Here is a 16048-nt window from a genome sequence, read left to right as displayed (position 1 = left end):
TTTATCATAAGAGCAAGTACGTGCGACCCCAGTCGTGCATTTTATTTTTTTCCAAAATAAGTCAATTTTTTTTTAGAAAAGTGGGGGGATGGAATTTCATCTGGATACATTTTAATAAATATCCTTCTTTCATATTATTTTCCTTAGAAATATAATTTAAATAATTGTTAATAGAAATTTCACACCTCTTGCGATGATGTTCAAACACCCTTTCCACTATGGTAAAAGTCCATTTTCCTTTTCAACCCTAGTTTAAATTTTTCTCAATAGATATATATTTCACTTCAACTTTCCTTGTTCAATATTTTAGATTTATTTCTTATTATTTTATTTTTAGTAATTTGAAATTTCCTATATTAAGAGAACCAGATTTCTTTTTTTTTCTTGTGCGTCCTTAGCCGCATTAAAAATTTTGTTTTTCAAATTGTTTATGACTTTTGCCTCATATTCAATTTTATGCAATGTCGAGTACCTACCCATTTACCAGCCAACGAGTAAGGCGCTTCTAACGATACCTCACTTGTCAAAGTGCGATAAATAGTTTAGGAGCTATGATGTCACAGATGAACATAAAAAACCGCTCAAAAACACAACCCTTATTTTGGCTTTGCCATCGTCAGGTAAAAATTATGTCATGCTAAAACATTTTTTTGAAACAAAAAAAAAATAAGAATGAATTAAAAAAAAAATTATTCACTCGGACTCCCCGACGGGGAATTGAACCCCGGTCTCCCGCGTGACAGGCGGGGATACTGACCACTATACTATCGAGGATTGGTGAATAACTGTGAACAAATTTAAGATTTAAATTCAATGCACCATTTACAAACGAATTCATTCGTTGAAAAAAAAAAATCAATACAGATAAACAACCCTCCAATCTAGAGCAAAATATAAGTAAATAATTTCTTTCATAACCGAAAGCGTAAATTTCCATAGACTTTTCCATTTTCAATGAAATGTTTATTAACTGCGATTTGTTGGAATATGTTAAAAAAAAAAAAATCATGGCATGGATCTATGGATAAAATTGTTTTTCTAAATTATTTACATGAAAGGCAAGTAAAAGTGAAAACAAAAATTCAAAAAGTTTCCAAAATACTCTCTTTCACTAAATTTACTTAAATACAGTTTACAATAACGCATTTTTCTGACATCTAGGTAAATTAATTTCTTGCATGAAAATTTAGATTTGCATCTAAATAATGGCCCATCTATTTTCAGTAGGTTTTCCATAATTATTTTTTCTAATTATTTTGTCTATTTCTCTTTAAGATAAAACTCTGTTTTGACACTTGAGTAAACATGTCTCCCGTAGCCGTGATCGTCTAGTGGTTAGGACCCTACGTTGTGGCCGTAGTAACCCAGGTTCGAATCCTGGTCACGGCAATGTAACAAACATTGTCACGGAAGGAGATTTTTTTGTACTTTTTTTTTTGTTTATGTTAATACATTTTTTTTTTCTAACAACATTTTCAATGTGTTTTTAAACTTAATTAACTTTACATAACAAATCAAGTTTAAATCGCTTTTTTCTTGAAAAAATAGTGTTTTTTTTTATTTTTTTTAAGTAGGTAACAAGATTTATTATTTATAACATGACACAAACATAAGATAAAACAAGCAATATGCCTTTACCTTCTCAAATCCCAATGTCAGCGAGATGACAAATTGAATATGAAAAGAGTAGGTACCTACCCGAATAGCACAGATGGGTTTTAATTTAGCAGATGTAACTCCAGGAAAACAATCAAATTGTTTTCCATTAATTTCAGAAACATATTCTTATACAATATTGTAACCCAAACAGCCGCATTTCCCCTCTTGATTTGCAACAAATTTGTGGCAATTGTGTTTTATAAAGGTTAAATTTTGTTATTTCTTGGTCTTATTTGTGTTTTCTGAACTAAAAACATGTTTCATGAAAGTTAACCTAATAAGTGTGCAACTATGAATGAAGTCAAACATCAGCTTTACTAATGTTGTAGAAATGTTAAAGAAAGTAGTGACTTTTATTATTTTTGTTAGCATTTGTTATAATTAAATGAAAATTTTGTTTTCGAAAACATTTGAAAAGTTGCCGAAAAGTTATTATTCTAATTCTCATAAAATGTTTATGTCCTACGATGTTATAAAAAAGATAAAAGTCTAAAGTACTAAATCAATATAATACGTATTATAATTATGATTGAAAATGAAAGTTTTAGTCGTTTATGAACGGAAATTGTAATGCGATTACTATTTTTATCATAAAGATTAATGTTTTGCCTCTATAAAATTCACGCGCCACAAAAATTATTGAAATTAGAGAAATAAATTGAAAATTAACAAATAATAATTTTTTGTATTTAGGTATAAAAGTTGGAAAAACACTGGGTAATGTTAGAAAATGGAATAAACATCCCTTTCCACTGAAATTTAATATGAAACAGCAGTAAGAATATGAAAAATCATTTTAAAATTCATCACGTTAAATCATTTCGAATTTTGATGGAAGTCAAAATGGCGCTTGTTGCAAGAAACCAAACTAAAACAAGAGAATTTCAAATTAAAACTTTCATGTTATTAAACATATAACTTGAACAAAATAGAAACTTAATGTTGTAAAACAATCCCTTTCAACCATTTAACAATTTTGGTGCAACAGAGAAATATGCTAGTTTATAGTTTATACTTTGTCAGGCTTGCCATGGGTATTTTTTTTTGTTTACATTTTTCCTATTTTCCACTTTAAGTGTGTTTTTATTTTAAGTCTCATTAAACCTTCAAATGCTAATTGCCATCTTTTTTAAAAACACAATAAATATGAAATTAATAAAAAACAAAATGGCTGCAATCACTTTCGATTAAAAAAACATCTGACTTTCTAGGCATCTATTGAAATATGCAACGAATTGTTAAAAAAATATCAAAATTAGATATGACTTTTATATGTGAAAATTTAATTTTTTATTATGTTGGTATTTGTAATAATATTAAAATATTTTTGTTTTTCCATCCAGAAATCTACAATTTTTGTTTTCTGGCCTGTAAATTTGTTTTATTGTCTTAGGCAACTCTGGCATATAATAACATTTCGTTTTGCTTCCATGGATTTACAACTAAGTACTACAACTAGCATCATCTGTCAAAATGGAATTAACAAAAACTATAATTCGGAGCTCCAGAAACATAACTATAATATCATTTGGAACTCGTTGTTGTTTCAACTTCAATACATAAAAAAATGTTGTAATTCTAGTTCTATATTTGTTAAACCAAACTTTCAAAAACTTAAGTGTAATAAAAACTCTTGAACGAAAAACAAAACAGTTGAGCTACAGTCAGTGTCAGTAAAAAGTTAACAATTTACATTTAAAATTCTTTTTTGTCTAGATTTGTCCATTAATTTTATTTTAATAGTTTGGAAGTTTTATTCATGTGTTCCTACTTAATGATTTTTTTAACATTAAACCGGTTAAATATTTGTATGAAAACGTGCTAAATGATTTCGCATGATAATAATTATTATTATAATAGTCTTAGATTTGAGAGGAATTGCTCTGCAATATGTTTTTTTTTTAATGTTTTGAACAAATATGATAAAATAAATTCATATACGTACCAATAATAATTGAAATAGCTAGGAAGGTTTTTTTTTTCTTTGAAAACCAATTAATGTGAAACTTTCATTAGACGCTGACTGTATATCTTAATGTTGTAGATGAAAAAAAAATGGTTCCTTGACAGTTTGGTTTCATTAAACTGTTAATAAACCAGAATAAAACAAAAAACACTGGGTAAAGAAGAAGACAACAAAACATAGAATCGACTGAGTTACATTGATGTTTGATTCTTGTATCTGAAAACTTTTCTTAGTTTGACATTTGCTAAGCAAAACTATTGAAAAACCAGCATAAAACAGAAACATCCCTGAATGACAAAGATACAAAATCATATTTACTATTAAGTTACATTGATGTTTGAATGTTATATTTGAATCAGTTCTTGATTTGGCATATGTTTAATCAAACTATTGGTAAACAAAAACAAAATAAATACATTTAAACATGAAATTGTATACACTACATATTATGTTATAACAACGATTAAGTGCTTAATTCTATGACCGTTTATTTGTTGTATGTTGGTTGTTTTGTTTCATTAAACTGTGGAACAATAACTAAAATAAAACAAAAACACCACTTAAGAAGGGATATGCCTGTATACTAGGGTGGATCGATTTTGTTTTTAATATTTTGATATAAACCATTGATACCTAGAATGTTATCAAAAAGGTATGTCTAACTGAGTGAAAAATAAAAAAAAAAAAAAACAATCAACTTTTAATTACTTTTTTGTTAACAAATACCTTAACTAATTATGGAAATGGAGAGCTAAACAATTCATGTTTTTTAATTCATAACGCATTTGTTCAGATTTTTCCTAGAGTGAGAATTAAAAGTCAAATATAACTTTTCTTTCATATTTTACACTCAGTGACAACTTTTTATAAATGACCGAAGTCAAAAAAAAAAAAAAACTTAAGTTAAATCGACCCACCCTAACGCTCAATAAGGAAGTTCAAGTATATTTGTTTAATAAAGACATCGAATAAAATGTAGATTGTAAAGGGAAATAAAAAAGTTAGTGCTTTCTTAAAAATTGTATTGTTGGTACAAAAAATGATTTTAATTTGTCTTTTACCAACTACTTGAACCATTCCAATGTTATTTAAATATTTTGTTCCATCCTTAAATATTCTAATTAGTATCATAGTTTGAGTGATGTTGTTAAATCGTTTTTTATGTATTTAAAATTATTCAAAACTTAAGATTTTAATTGAGTTACTCACTTGTTATAAGAGAATGCTGCATAAAGGTTTTATCAACATTTTAGTTGAAAGAAACCAAAATCGAAATTGAATAAGAGTAAATATAACTTTTTACCAACTTTTAACTTGGAGACTTGTTTATAATATCTAAACAACATCTGATTTTTTAAAGAAACAAGTTTGAACTTAATTAAAACCTATAAACAGCATTTCGAATAAAAAAGTTTCAAACAATTTTTTGGGTACAAAAATAAAACTGAGTTACAACGGCATTCGTTTCAGATAACCTCAGTATGATACAAATGCAACAAAAATCTTGTTGCAAATCGTATTTTGTGCTATTCGGGTACTTTACATGCACCAGTTTAAGTTGTCCAATTGCACCCCACGCATTTTTATTTTTTCTTGTGACAAAAAGAAAAAAATCAAAAATTTTAAAATTAATGCCATAACATAAGAGAGTGGTTGTTTTATGAAAAATTAAAAAAAAAATATCATTTTTTTTTTTTGAGACAAAACGGAGCGAGTAAAGTGTTCATAATCTTATCTTTATGCAACGTTAAAACTGGTTCCGAATTCAATGATGACAGCCGAAAGAGATTTACGACACTCAAACACGACTAATTAAGACATTTTCGTTTTATTTTTGCTCTCGTTTTCAGTTTTTTTTGAATTTTTTGTTTTTAAGAAAAAGTGACAAATCGAAAATGTTTATATTTTTTTGTTGTTGTTGTATTGAAGGAGAGTTAAAACTAAAATGAGAGTTAAAACGATTAAGTAGGTATTATATTCTTATGCCGCTTTAAACGAAGGAGTGATTAATGTGTTTTTACTTTCTAGAAATTCCAAAGCATATGGAGATGTTAATTGAATTTTTATATAAACGAAGGGAAGGTTTTGCAGATATTTAAAAAAAATTACGTATTTTTAGAAAAATTGTCAGACTCTTTTTTTAGAGTGTATTTAGTATGAAATTAGGGCACATGTGAATGTGATTTATAGGACATTTGTATGCATCAAAATTAAAACTAATTTTATCCACTTTTCGAGATTTTGCATGGATAAAATGGGTTTTGATTCTGATCCACACAATTAAACTTTTCGCCACTTTCGTGCGGGGCTGTAGCCCCATTTAAACCACGCATATAAAAAAAAAATAATTACACATAAGACGACTTAGTTTTTTTTTAACAATTGACGGAATAGGTATAAAAAGATAGATGGGTAAGTCAAGAATTTACCCAACCAAATCTGCAAGCAATATTCCAACAACCAATTTCTTACTTAAAATCCAACTGGTGTTCGAAATTTAACCAGTGTCAATTATACCGAATACGAAGGTAGGGCACTTTTAAAATAAGATCACTTTTTACAGTAGGGCGAAAACTCATGCTCAAAGTCAAATAGGGCGTGTTTGAAGTACCTAAGTAGTGTAGGTACTTTTGGAGTTAGGGCATTTTTCAAGATAGTAGGATAAATGCTTTAACTTCAAAAGTGCTTTAATTTCAAAAATGCCATAGCTTTATTCATGTTCTACTTTGAAAATTTTTTCTACTTTGAAAAACAAATCTTGCCTATTGCCGAAGACGCAGAAGCACTGCGGCGGGAGTGAGAGTCACTTTCGCAAGATTTCCTATTACCGAACCCGCGGAAGTGATAACTGTCGATAACATTGTTCATTTTTTTGTAGGTACTTTTGAAGTTAGGGCATTTTTCAAGATAGTAGGATAAATGCTTTAACTTCAAAAGTGCTTTAATTTCAAAAATGCCATAGCTTAATACATGTTCTACTTTGAAAATTTTTTCTACTTTGAAAAACAAATCATGCCTATTGCCGAAGACGCAGAAGCACTGCGGCGGGAGTGAGAGTCACTTTCGCAAGATTTCCTATTACCGAACCCGCGGAAGTGATAACTGTCGATAACATTGTTCATTTTTTTGACGTTTTACATCTCTTGTCAAAATTCACAGATTAACATTAAAATATCAAAAAGTAATGTCGTTTTCGATTGGCTCTCCGGAAGCGTCCGGAATCATTCAGAAGCCTTCTAAAAGTGTTTTATTCACACGAATATGACAGCCAAAACGCTTCTCAGAAGAGAAATTCTCTTCTCGATTTAAAATCGGAATTCACTCAAAAAGCACTAACACATGAATATTTGAAAGTCAAATTAATCACTCAATCAATGTTTTTTCTTTATTTTTTGAAATAAATTATTGTTATCCGAAATAAATTTTTTAATTAATTTTCAAATTTACTTAAAATATTTTGGAAGCCAACTTCACCAATAATTTCTTCAGCATTAACATTTTTGAACAATTTTAAAGATTTTTTTTGAAAGAAAAATAAATTAATATGAATATTTGACATTTGATATTTCAAAGAAAAATACACAAACACAAAAAAAAATGAATTGAGTGGAAGCGATTTAAACTGTTTTATTGGATTTCAGAATGAGTGAATCCTTGAGTGTTTCCAATCGAAAACGACATACCTAAGTAAAAAACAAAAAGTGGTAAAATTATTTAATAATAATTATTATTTAATAAAATGATGTGGCAAAAAAAACTTCACCAAAAAGTCTCCGGAGCAAGTTCGAGAATTTTGGCAAAACTTGGCGGACACTTTAAATTCCCACGGTCCATCAATAAAAGAAGTTGCGGAGTGGAAAAAGGTCAATTCGGCTTATAAACAGTTTAATGAATTGAAATAACTATTGTTCTTTCATTAATTATATAGGTTTGGTCAGACTTAAAGTCCTCCTTGAGAAAAAAAATTATGCCAAAACAAAAGATTGCTGAATGCAACGGGTGGTGGCCCATATGATCAGGTTAGCTTCAGTCCATTTAGAAGAGGACGTAATTGATCTCTTGTGTCTAAGAGACTAAGTTGATGGTGTTTTCCAGACCCAAGCTTTTGGAATGCCAAAAAACATTCGTGGCCAGTTCGGTAACACCACCTGTTTGTTCCCTGCAAAACAGCTTTTCCAAAGAAGCAGGTCTTACAATCGAAGTTTTAGATGAAAACTTTGGAATTGTTGAAAAAGAGAACGACACAACATCTCAAACCCGAAGTTAAAATCATCTACAAAACCACCAACCCAAACTAATGTCGTTTTCTTTCACTCTATTAAGGAGTACTCTAAATTGTTACTCCTTTTTCTGGAGTGAAAGAATATAATGAGAGTAATTTTTTTTAATGCAATTGTGTGTGTGACAAGGCAAAAATGGATAATTTCCTTGAAAAAAATAGTGATAACGGGGCTAGGGAAAACATTTTATGAATTGAAAAGAAAAATTAATATTAATAACATATGAAGCATAATACACGAAGACGGAAGGCGCAGAAATCATCTTCCAATTTCCTTTTGATTTTCGTTTCGGTGCGTCACGCGCTTCTACACGTATTATTTTTTTGAAGACGAAAATTTGCGAGTTTTTTTCTTTGGTTTTATTTTGTTCTTGTTTTCGTATGATGACTTCTACAGGAAGACGTAGACGCACGAGATGCACATAAGAACAAGAGAGAGAGAAACATCTATTTCTCCTTTGCTCTTATGTGCATCTTGTGCGTCTACGTCTTCGTGTAGAAGCAGACTATGTACAAAAAAACACCAAAAGATACAAAAAAAAAAAAAAAAACTCCCGTGCGGGGTCTGTGTGCAACGAAAACTTTTGAATAAATTAAAAACGTTACTATACACGCAAATAATACACAGCCGACAAAGCAGATTCCGCAACTGACGAAATAAAATAAAGCAGAACAGCAAAAAAAAAGAACAAGATCAAAGAAAAACGTCAAAAAGAGTCAAAAAATTTTTTACCCGAGACTCACGGTAGAAAATCTTCCTTCCCTTTTTTTCGAACTTTATTTCTCCTTTGCTCTTATGTGCGTCTCGCGCTTTGCGTCTTCGTGTAGAAGCTTATTTTTAATTATGCTTCTGATCGGTTTTTTCAGCCTAATTGACACACACTCTTATGTCGTTTTCTATTGACGAATCTCAGAATGAGATTTGTGAATTTGACAGCTGAAAGGGGGGGTGAAGAGGGGAAATAGTGGACAAATCTCAGATTTCATGATCTATTTGCGTCCTGAGATTAAAAAAAATGACAAAAAAATGAATCTGAGATTCAAGAATCTGATTCTGGATTTTTATCAAGATTCACGCATACAAACACACGCATTTTCACACACACTCCTCTGTTTGACATTTGTCTGAACATTTGTTGTTGTTTTATTTTTTTCATACGCACAGATTTCGCACACAATTACAAAACTAGATTTCATATTCTATTTGCAGTGGAAAATCTGAGAATTTTACACTAAAATCTCAAAAGTCAATAGAAAACGACATTAGTTTGATTTTATAATTGTAAAATAAAAATATCCCATCAACGCAGAAAAAAATGGGATTTTTTTTTGTTATATGGCACAGGATTTTTTTTATTGATGAAGAACACTGGCGGAATTTTTTTTTTATTCGGTTTTCAATTTCATTTTGGAAAAAGTGAAGAATTAATGAAAAAATGGAAGAAATATTACTGGCGGAATATAATACAGTAGAAAATATATTCATAATGGTTGTTTTCTGTTAACTACAAAAGAGTTTGAAAGAAAAGCTTTTCGCATTCTTCAATTTTCAAACAAAATTTTAAAATGTCAAACTCCAAATTCATAAGTGTGTGTGCAAGTGCGTGTGCAAATCGGTGTAAATCTGACTAGTACTAAAATTACTTCGGAGTAATTTTTTTTTTACACTTTTGTGGCGTCAAAGAACACAAAACCTTCAAAAGTGCAAAAATAAGTACTAAAAGGGTACTCTCATTGGAGTGAAAGAAAACGACATAAATAATTGTTGGAAGACCAAATTGATCTTCAAAAAAACCTGTATGAAAAGGCTATAGACGTTATTCAATTCAAACAACCAAATTTATCTGCATTGCTTGATTTAAAGTATGTGGAGAAGGTTTTCAGCGGCCATCAGGCAGCGGGCAGCTATATTGCATTCAATAGCGGAGTGTTTATTTTGTAGGCGGCATTGTTTGGACGATTCGTTCGCTTACCAAGTGATCGTCCTGGCTTACTTCAATGCTTTACCCATAGCATTTATAGCAACTATTGCTTTTGCTATTTGCTGTTTTGTTTGAGGAATAAAATACTTACAATTCATCGGGAAGTTCAAGGATTTTTGTTACCTTGAACCGTAAATCCTTGCGTTTGCTTCTTATTTGTGCATACACATTTTCCCTTGAATTAAAAAAAAAAAAAACAATGGAATCCATTTTTTTTTAAATTTTTTATTTTGTTCATGTTTATTTCCAAAAATTTCTTATTTGTTTGTTTATTTTCAAAAAAAAAAAATGACATTTGACTTTATAAATGTCAACTATGACATATGTCGGTAAGCAGTTAAGGATTGAAATTTGTTCAAGATTCCCGGGGAGTGAATCACTGCGTCTTCGGTAATAACCATGAATATAATTCAATGAGAACTAACAATAAAAGTTCTAATTGTTTCAAGTCAAAAAGTAAATTCATTAAATGGGTTTATCGTTTTTCTGAATTGTTTAAAATTTTCCGACAAAAATTTTATTTTCTACTTTATTTTTTCATTAAGGGCCAATTTTTCAAAAGTCAGTTAAACAGTCAGTTAGTACTTATTCCCTAAATATAGAAAAAATCACTTTTTCAACAGTCAGATACAGCTTATTCTAGGAATAAAACATTTATTAGAGCAATAAAACTATCTGCTTCTTTCAGAGACACGAATAAAAATTATTCTAAGGAATAATCTCAACCAAAATATTGTGTCAACTGTCAAAGCTGTTTTGAAGAAAATATTGATAAAATGGATTTCTTTGAGATTATACACAGAGAAAAATAGACCACATAAAATAGAACAAAAACAATAAGATTTCTCTATGGTTTTCATCCAAGAAGGAAACCTTATTAAAACAATCGGGTTTTCCTTATTGTTTTAAAATCTACAAAAAAATAAAAAAAAACATGACCAGGCTGGGAATCGAACTGGGGACTTCAAATCATTAGTCGCCCACCTTACCACCTGAACCAACCTGCCATGAAAATATTGATCGCGGTTTTTGTTCTAGTGCTAAGTTGCAAAAAAAATCAACTTTTCAGTCAAATTTTAATAAGATTTTGTCTATAAAAATAATAAGAAATCTCCTTAAAAAAACCTTATTAATCGTTGATTTTAATAAGATTTCCTTATGAAATGTATGGACGGTAAAACAATATGGCAATCTGTTAGTTTTTAGCGGGTCATATTTTTCTCTGTGTAAATTGTTAAGATGCTATTTTTTTCACAAATTTAAGGACCAACGCATTTAAAAAATACAAGGGAACACAAGAGCCTAATAACTTTATTCGTCGAACAGTTAACTGACTGTTTATTAGAAGATTGAAAAATCGGTTTTAAAAGTATAAAAATAAGCAATTTAGTAAAAACATAAGCACAATACAATATTTTTTTTTTAAATTTTTTAAAGGATCGAAATCGATAGAAAATTTAATTTTCTATTAAAAATTACTCAATGAAAATTTTCACATTCAGCTTGCTTTTCAAGTTATAGACAAAAAATCGAAAAGTAACAAAAAGACTTTGTTTAAAATATCGTTTTTTTTCTAAATCCTAAGTGGCCCAGAAAAGTTATTCTTGTTTTTCTTGTATAATTATTCAGCTTTTTTCTGAAAAGTCATTTCTCGAAAACGTATCCATTCTAATTTTGTATATACTAATAGTTTTTAAACACATATTCAGTCATTGACCAATGAATTGTTTAATTTAAGCTTTTAAATTTTAGCTTCCGGTGAGATTATAAAAAGACTAAAGGGAAAACTGATACAAAAAAATACTTGTGAAGACATATCTCCATCTCAATCCACTTGATAGAAAACTACACAGAGAAAAATAGACCACATAAAATAGAACAAAAACAATAAGATTTCTCTATGGTTTTCATCCAAGAAGGAAACCTTATTAAAACAATCGGGTTTTCCTTATTGTTTTAAAATCTACAAAAAAATAAAAAAAAACATGACCAGGCTGGGAATCGAACTGGGGACTTCAAATCATTAGTCGCCCACCTTACCACCTGAACCAACCTGCCATGAAAATATTGATCGCGGTTTTTGTTCTAGTGCTAAGTTGCAAAAAAAATCAACTTTTCAGTCAAATTTTAATAAGATTTTGTCTATAAAAATAATAAGAAATCTCCTTAAAAAAACCTTATTAATCGTTGATTTTAATAAGATTTCCTTATGAAATGTATGGACGGTAAAACAATATGGCAATCTGTTAGTTTTTAGCGGGTCATATTTTTCTCTGTGTAATTTTCGAAATTCTTAAAAAAAAAAAAAACGCTGTCCCATAAATCTTTGAGTACTTCACTCTAATAAAATTCCTGATAAAATAAACTTTATTTTGTTTGCTTGAGTCAGCATAAGATGCACTCTCTCTCTCTAGGATCTCAGTCATATAGTCTAAAAGCTCTCAATATATTTCTATCGATAGAAGAAGTTTTCCCATGTGGACATTTAGGTGACCGAGTAAAAGAAAGTGCAACAAAGTTGGATAAGGATATAACATGTTGTAATGCACACACAATACAATCGAGTCCGAGAATATCGAAATACTCTCTCGCACACTGCAATTCAATGAACCCAAAAACTAGCTCGTCGAGAACTAGAACAGTGTCCGATTGAGAACAGCAACAGCAAGCAAAGTTATCTTTGGAACGTGGCCTGTCGCCCATCCATTTCCATTAAATAAGTTTTTCTTTGTCCAACAGAAAAGAGACGCAGAGAGAAAATGTAGGTACAAGGATATCGTTCCAGTTATTTTCCTTTGCAATTTAACATCATTCACTTTGCGTGTACACTGATACCGAGATACTCGAAGCTATACAAAAAAGGATAAATACAAAGTGAAATCCTGTGTTTTCTTTGTGGGTGGTGATATAACAGAGGAAATAAAGGTTTCATAGACACCTGTCCATCCTACCGTAAACTTGCTGCTCTGATGGCGTAACTGGTAGTTATAAGAACTTTTGCAATTGGATTCTTCTTCTGTTCTACTAGGTTCTTCTCTGATGTGACAAAGATCCAACTATACACCAAGCTAAAGCTAAAGGTCTGTTTGGATTCCCAATTAATTTCAATTTTACCAAGGTGAGTGGCTAAGAGAGAGAGAGATGAGGTAAAGTCTCTCGATTGTTAATTAAATATTTAACTGGCATAGCCCAATGATCCAATTTGCATAGTTGGTCAGTTATTTTTGCGGTGGTTTATAATTCATTAGTAAAGGGAAATCGCTTTCTATATCTGTTATACTACTTGTGGGTATCCTTTGGGTTAGGATTTATACCTCAAGGGATTAAGAAATAGAGTATACGGATGAGACTATGAACGAAACGAATGAACATTGAAGTATGAAGCATTGTTTTTTTTTTTTTTTGACCGACAATTGGATGAATGTTGACTTTTTCAGTAGACAGAATTTAGTGAGAATTCTCACAAAAGTAGGCAATAGAAATGTAGTTAGATGGGAATAATCCTTTTAAATTTGTTAAAATCCTATTAAGATGAGATTTGCGGTCAAATTGACTTAACCTCATTTTTAGGAAAGAGAGTGGATGAAAAGGAGTATAGAATAGATGACGACTCTGTTGTTATCGGAATTTGAGAAGTTCAATATGAACTTTAAATTGAATAGCAGAAGTAAATAAGATTTGTGATAAGAATCGGGCGTATTTTAATTAACAAGTTATTGGGTTTGAGTTGTATCTTGTAAGCTTTTAAAAAACTTTGATAACTACCTATGCACATTTGATCAGAAAGGATCTATGAAGGCCAAGGCTTCTTCCCTATGATGGCAATTGAGGAAATTATGCTTGTATAGGAGGGCTTTGTTTTCAAAAGGTTCTTCGTTTTCAAGCCCGATCAATCTAGAAATGTTATCAAAGTTAATTTAAGTACAAAATTTTTTGATGCAGTTAGGTTCCTTTGATGGAAGAGAATATAAAACCACAGTTTTACACCAAAATTTGATATGGCGTATCCCCGAAAATGACCCCTGACCCCTAGGTAGTACGGAAAAAGTGATTTCAGTCGAATTTAATAACATTTTAGTATGTTGTAGGTTATGTGAAGCTCATAACAACTCTCTATTTTAATGAATTGTTTTTGAAATAATCGATTTTTCAGTGTTCAGTGTTTTTTGAAAACTTTTTTTCCAATATTTTGACTTAAAAATCTATTACTTCAAAAACAATTCATTAAAACTTGATGTATAAATTAAATTAAAGTGTGCAGTTCTGGCTTTTGAAAATGGTATCATTCATAGCTGTAAGTGTTGCCGTTGTTTTTTAATAATTTTGTAATTTAAATATTTTTTTAGAAAATCGCCCCTCCCACCTAAACGGGGGCGGTGGGTTACCCCCCACCGCCCTTGAAAAGAAAAATTATTGAATTGAACTCCTCTTCAAAAAACCGTTATCACTTTTTCCGTACTACCTAGGGGTCAGGGGTCATTTTCGGGGATACGCCATATCAAATTTTGGTGTAAAACTGTGGTTTTATATTCTCCTCCATCAAAGGAACCTAACTGCATCAAAAAATTTTGTACTTAAATTAACTTTGATATATAGTGAAATTTTGTCTAGGATGATAGGGCTAAACAATTTTTGAATTAATGACTTCTAATGCTTTTTTTAACAATTTCTCGAGAAGCTAATCGAAATAATATAAGTTGCACCAGCTTTGTTTTTTGTTTGTCAATTTTTTTCTTAAGGTTGATAACCATTTATCAAAAAAGAAAACAGAAAATGAACAAAAAAAAATTAAAAACAAAATCAGTTCTGAATATGTTTTGAATGCTGCATTTTAGAAAAAAATAAAAATCACGACTGATTCCCACGTACTTGCTTTTATATGATTGGGATGAAAAAGACTTAAATTGCTAAAAAAAACTATATTATATGAATAATTTAACTTAATTTTATAAGAAAAATAAAAGAAAACGTTTGCAACTGCAATAACAGGGCAAGTTCTAAAAATAATAAACCGGTTTCAATCAGTAATAATTTTTTGAATTAAAGCTTGGAATTGAGTTCTATTAGAAAATGGAACTATAAATAAATTATTACAGGAACGTTAGTAAAAAAAAAACAAGCGTTTTAAGAAACGAAAGGCAGAAAAGCTGACTTTTTCAGATTTGAAAGAAGTTGGTTAGAAAAGCTAAATCCTGATTTTAGGGACGCTATTATGTTTTTACCACAAGAAATTACGTAACTTTCCTAAAGACTGAGAATAATAAAAACTAAAACTAAATAACCCAAAAAATAAATTTGGCACAAAAAAAAAAATAATGTAGGTAAAAATAGGGAAATTTATATTTTTCACAAGTTTGGTCAACTTTTTTACTTTAACTCCGATAATGCGTACCAAAGCATATAATATGCGGCTTTTTAATGATTGTCGAAGAAGACCTACAAAAAAGTTCATTTGCGCAATCAAAACACACTACCAAACCTTAATACGACAACTTAGGCCGTGTGCGAATTGCGTTAAAATGTTGGTTAAATTTTCTACCACGATTAAGTTTTGACGTTTGATTAAAAAAGGGACCAAATTAATTTTTTAATAATGGGACTTTTTATTCAGTACTACTTTGATTAAAATTCCCTCAAGATAAAATAAAATTACCCTTATAAATGGTTTTTCTTATATTCAATTAATTATTTATTTTTTTTAACAAAACCCAGCTGAAAATATATTAAGTTAAATATAAGAAATTAAATTAAGTTAAATGTAAAAAATTCTCAATTTCACATACTTTTTTTTATTTTTATTGATAAACTCCCACTTCATTACGATCAAAAAGAAATTTTTAATTCAGTCTTCGAACACTAATTCAGAGTTCACCAGCTGCCAGCAAAATATAAATATAAAAAAAAAACAAACAACCAATTCGTACATTTTCAGTTTTTCAAGATGAATAATAATTTGAGGAAGTACCTACTTTGTATTAATACTTTTACATTTCTTAAAATATCAATGCATGGTAACAAAAATAATTTCAAATCTATCTAGATCTTTCTATCTTGAGAAACGTCAAATTTTAACCACTAGTGTCAAATATTACCCTGCTCCGCAGCTGGGTAAATTTTAACCAATTTTATTCACCACGCTATGTGTCAAAATTTATACAAACG

The 16048-nt window shown here is 29.8% G+C and overlaps 2 non-coding genes across 2 annotated transcripts; one reads left to right on the top strand and one right to left on the bottom strand.

The window, feature by feature from the left end:
- Window positions 1-702: 702 nt before the first annotated feature.
- Window positions 703-774, bottom strand: Trnad-guc (transfer RNA aspartic acid (anticodon GUC)). Its single transcript has one exon. It is a non-coding gene; the product is annotated as a tRNA-Asp (tRNA).
- Window positions 775-1317: 543 nt separating this feature from the next.
- Window positions 1318-1389, top strand: Trnah-gug (transfer RNA histidin (anticodon GUG)). Its single transcript has one exon. It is a non-coding gene; the product is annotated as a tRNA-His (tRNA).
- Window positions 1390-16048: the final 14659 nt, after the last annotated feature.

The sequence above is a fragment of the Episyrphus balteatus genome, chromosome 1 (genome assembly GCF_945859705.1).
Source record: "Episyrphus balteatus chromosome 1, idEpiBalt1.1, whole genome shotgun sequence".
NCBI classification, from domain to species: Eukaryota; Metazoa; Arthropoda; class Insecta; order Diptera; family Syrphidae; genus Episyrphus; species Episyrphus balteatus.
Note: the sequence above shows the minus strand (reverse complement) of the source record. Positions and strands in the feature narration are given on the sequence as shown.